This window comes from Lepidochelys kempii, chromosome 5 (assembly GCF_965140285.1).
Source record: "Lepidochelys kempii isolate rLepKem1 chromosome 5, rLepKem1.hap1, whole genome shotgun sequence".
In the NCBI taxonomy this organism is placed as follows: Eukaryota; Metazoa; Chordata; order Testudines; family Cheloniidae; genus Lepidochelys; species Lepidochelys kempii.
In genome coordinates, this window is record NC_136384.1 from 119430348 (window position 1) to 119435522 (window position 5175).

Sequence of the window (5175 nt, forward strand, 5' to 3'; positions counted from 1 at the left end):
TTATAGACACCTGCTGGGGTCACCTGCTTCTTTTGTTCTGACTTCTAGTCATTTTTCACTGCTCTCAACTCCCCCACCCCCCTTACTCCCTTCAGACAAGAGCAGGAAGTGTTTCCTCTCAGCTAGAGCAAACCCATTGTCCCAATGTCTTTGACTATGAATTAAAGATTTGAGTGCTTATTGCTCACCATTGTCTCTGGCCTGGCAGAGACATGGCACAGCTCTGCTGACTTATGTGGAATCCACAGACATATAGGCTTCCCATGACACAGTAATTTCATGATACAGTTTCATAAAATCATTCACAACTTGGAAGCGGTACAGAGAGAACCCCCAATTTGCCACAGCCATTTTCAACTTTTTCAACCATTACATTTCCCTTATTCAAAATGACCATCTCCTATTACTGTCAATGGGCATGAAGTGAGCAAGAAGGCCACCACTTCCCTACAGTCTATCTGCAAGTAGAAGTGAGGCTGCCTTTAATAAAATTGGCTGCCACTTCCCTCGGTTTTCAAAATGGCTGCCACTCTATAGTTCTGGGCTAGGGACTGAACAGGACACAGGGGCTGTGAGGACAGAGCAGCAGAGACACTGCTGACTGGGAATAATGAGGGGGAGCAGGGTACTGCGGGGAGCAGGAGGCAGATTATGGCGTTGCAGGGGAATAGGGTACAGCAGTATGTGGGGGCAGGAGGAAGCTTGAGGGGGTACAGAGGACAATGAGGGCATGGGAGATGGAGGTGATTGGATGGCAACTCCCCAACCTGGGGGTAGTGCTGGGTAAGAGGTGTCCCTTCCGAGCAGCCAGGAGAAGGCAGTATCACAGTTGTTGCCAACTCTCATAAGCTGACGGCAAATCAAAGGATTTTGGTGCCTGAAGGAGGAGCTGTCATGGTAACACAAGAAGTTGCACTAATCCCACAACAGTGTATTATACAACTGTTCCTGTGTGTGTATCCACAGTCAGATCTGTTTACTTTTCTGACTAAAATGTGGTTGTTAGACTGGCTTTTAACTCCTGTTAGCGGAATGGGCTTGATTCTACCCTAGCTGGTGCATTAGCAATAGAATTGATACCTGTAGTTCAACACACAGAACCTCTATTTCTGTTGATGTGTAAACCAAAAAGAACAAAGTACCTCTCTGATCCCAGGCTGGGTTGACTGAGCTGGTCCTCATGCATCAGAATATAAACTACTGAGGGGGCGGGGCAGGGGAGGATGAAAATTCCCTTCTAGGCTGGTTCTTCCATAACTGTGCTTTATGTGGTTCTGTGCACTTCCTTGTGGAGCAGCTAGTGCTAGCCCCTGTCAGAAACAGGATACTGGACTTGACTAACCATGGTATGGCAAATCCTATGTCACAGGGAATAATTAGTGTATCGTGCACTAGCATGTTTGTTAAAACAGAAGTAAACCTTTTGAGTGTGCTTAAAAGGACTGTGTGATGAGGATTAAAGAAGCAAAAACCAAGAGCAGGAAGTATGCAGTGCTGTAGCCTTGTTGGTCCAGGATGTTAGAGAGACAAGGTGGGTGAGGTAAAATCTGTTATTGGCCCAACTCCTGTTGGTGAGGGAGACAAGCTTTTGAGCACATTTCCCAGACCCGAAGGAGATCTCCACGTAAGCTCAAAAGCTTGTCTGCCTCACCAACAGAAGTTGGGCCAATAACAGATATTACCTGACCTGCCTTGTCTGTGTAGGAGCCGAAAGTGTCAATCCAACACCATTACATATCTCCTTCCTCGAAGTATAGGGAGAGCAAGTATGCTTTGACAAGCTTTAGGCATCTATGCATACTCTGTGAGCCATTGTCTGCAGGAACTATGGGGTAAAGTGCATCCCCATGGACACACAAATGCCTCATCTACACATAGTTTTTGTACTGGTATAACTAGGTCAGTTAGGAGGGGTGATTTTTTGTTTAGTTAGATCAGTACATTTAAAGCACTACACATTTCTAATGTAGACAAGGCCTAAGTAGCAGTCCCTGTGCTTCCTCAAGAACTGTGATTATCCCTGGCCTTTGTGCGCAAGTTGTTGGGTGGCCCCAAACTCTTCTCCCCCAGCCCTCCCCGCAAGAATAGCCCAGTTGCTAGATTCTGAGATGGAGGAAAGTGTCTCTATTCTTTGGTGAAAAGTCCAAATGGAAAAATGAAAGGGGACCCAGGAGTCAGCTCTGGGTATTTCCTATCTCTGTGAGGCCGTGTTGCATGAGGCCTCCTGTCTCCATGGAGACGAATCTGTGATGTGCAAGGTATTGTCTCCAATAGCCATGGAAAGGGTCACTGTGTGATGTGCAAGGAGGAAAAGGTAATGCCTGGCGGGAAGGGTGGTGCAACCTATCTTCATGGGAAAGGAAGAAGCAGAGAGAAGAGAATTTGTTGTAAGGCTCGGCCCCTCCAGGAGAACAGTAAAGGAAAGTGGGGGGCAGCACCAGAGGATTTCAGCTCAGAGTGGGTGCACTTGCCACGTGAGCTGAGACAGGCCCCTCTGCTGCCGCTTCAAGACTATACTGACTCTGCCTTCTGTTCTCCACATTCCCACCTGGCCCCTCGGGCATTCAGAAAGTTGGTCCCAGCAGTGATGTGGGGCAACTGCAGCCTCTCTGAGAAAGAGAGACTGGCCCAGCTGCACAGGGCCCAGGGTTTACTGGTATTCGTAAGAGAGAGACTAGACTCTTTCTTCACAGGAGGCGGCAGTAGGAGCTGTCAGTGCCCAGAGATTGCAGCTATTGCACCAACACTGACCCCATTCAACCATTGCCCTTGCATGCCAGTCATTGCTATCCCCATGGCTGTGCTCCATGACTCTGATATGCTGGATATCAGGGGCAAGAAATTCAGTGAGCCCCCACTCAGGGCTGCCATGTACCTCCCCACGAGGCCCACCCAAGACTACAGCATGGCAATCCTTGTCATCTCGGCAGTGGGCACCATCATGATTGGTGGCTACTGGGCAGGGCTTGCGATGGCAGCAAAACCTCAGCACACAGAGCACCAGGATGAAGAGGACGAGGAATGCAGTGACAAAGCAGCTGACTGCACCCTCACCATGATCTGTGTTACCATGGTAACATCCTCCTCGCTGCTACGCCTTCTCTATTGCTTTCACAATCACTTTGTGTGTGTTGTGATTGGGATATTCTACTGCATTTTCTCCAAAGCTCTCTGCAGTTGCCTCTCTCCTTTCGTGAGAATGCAGGATCCACTTGCCCTGTTTACACAAGAGCACACAAGTTTGGATGTTGCTTCTGAAAGTACCTTGCAGCTCCATCACTCTGCTTTGGTGGGTTTTCTGAAATGAGGACTGGTGGGCATGGATCCTAGAAGATGCTCTCGGTGTGGCCCACTGCCTCTTCATGATCAAATCCATTCACGTGCCTGCTATGAAGAATTGCACCTTTTATGTATTGGCTTTTCTGGTGGCTGATGTGCTTTACATATTCATCTCTCCTTTCCTAGCCCAATCTAGGGGGAGTATTATGGAGGTAGCAGCTCTCCGCCCCTCAGACTCTTCCATAAATGAAAAGATTCCTTTGGTACTGAAGGTTCTGAAATTAAACTCCTCTCCATTGGATCTCTGTGGCAAGGCATGCAAGATCCTAGGATTAGGGGATATCCTCATTCCAGGCTTCCTTGTAACATAATGCCACAAATTTGATATTCAGGTACAGTTATCCAAAGTCTATTATGTGGCTTGCACTATAGCTTATGGCACTGGTCTTCTAGGAACCTTTGCTGTCAGGGCATTGCTACAGATAGGCCAGCCAGCTCTACTGTACTTGGTGCCCCTTATGCTTATCACTAGCCTTTTTGTTGCTTTTTGGCACCAGGAGCTCACATTATTCTGGACAAGTCGTGGCTTTGAGAAGAACCTACCTTATCTCCCTTTGGAGAAGGCTCCTGCCAGCTATCCACAGCTCTCAAATAATTCTACGCACCAACATCTCAACAAGAGAGAGAGCAAGAAAAGACCAATCCCATACTCAGCTGAAAAAGACAACAGAAATGAATGATTACAAAGTGAACACAAGTGAGCTCAGTTCCATGCCGTATACAGAAGAACCAACCAGCCAAACTGGGGGTGACCATGTGCAAGAAATCTTCTGAGCAGAAAAGAGCAAACTGAACTAGATAATGCAACTCACTGGATTTGATCATATGATCACAAACTTAAAGTCCCTCATCATGTGTGTGAAATAGAGGATGTTTTAACAGGTTTCTCATCTGTGATGGTCAGTGATCCTTTTAGTGACCATTGCCTTCTTGTTTTCTATGTCATTTTTCCAGGTTTTAACTAAGGCAGCAAGCTGAGAAGGAAATTACAGAAGTCCTAGCACTATCAGAAGCAAGCAGGGTGATTACTAGTACCCCCAACCCCACCCGCACTGCCACAAAAGGGTCTGTGCTCCCCCCCCCCCACCCCAAAATTGAAGGATTCCACAACTGTGGCTTTCTTGGGTTCCAACAATCAGCCATTGGTGCCTTAGGGAACAATAGGGGAAAAGTGACAAAATCCCAACCCTTGCAATCATGTTACCTTTTCATAGCTAGCTACATCAGGCAAAAGGCCAAGAAACTTGCTAAAAGTAAACAGACCTGAGGTTCTCCTTTACATTTATCAGCCCTCAAAATTAGGGAGGGATATTGTGGCCATAGATTTCACAGTCCCCAAAGGCAAGTTCAGCTTGTGTTGGCCTGGTTTGGTTATCTGCTACCTTTGTTTACTGGGTTCACCTACTAGTCACATGGTCGCAGTTGTTTCTGCCTTCCCTCTGAGATAGGCAACCGGAACTTCTTCCTGCAATCTGGCTCACATAGTCATCCAAGCCCTAGAGGCACCTCTTAAGGTCTACTTAGTATCTGGCAGAAAGTCAACCAGGTGAAGGAAGTCTTCAGATGAGTGGAGTTGGACCTCCTCCAAGATCTAACACCTCCCCCCCCCCGGAGTGATGTTGCCCTTCTCCAATGGGCAGGTTAGTTGGCAGAAGGAAATGAGTGGTTGAGATTGTGATTGCAGCCTATGGACTCACCTGCTCTCAAGAGGGGCTAAGCTCATTTCCAAAAAAATACCCTTTTAGTGCAAAGAGTTGGGAAGAGCCCATTTAGCACTGATCTAGGAGTTGCCCTAAACAGTCCCTTCCTGAAATCCAACTGCAAACAGCAGAAAAA

General features: G+C 47.4%; 1 pseudogene; it reads left to right on the forward strand.

Annotated features, from left to right (window-relative positions):
* Positions 1–2317: 2317 nt before the first annotated feature.
* LOC140911969 (signal peptide peptidase-like 2B pseudogene) lies at positions 2318–4019 on the forward strand (annotated as a pseudogene).
* Positions 4020–5175: the final 1156 nt, after the last annotated feature.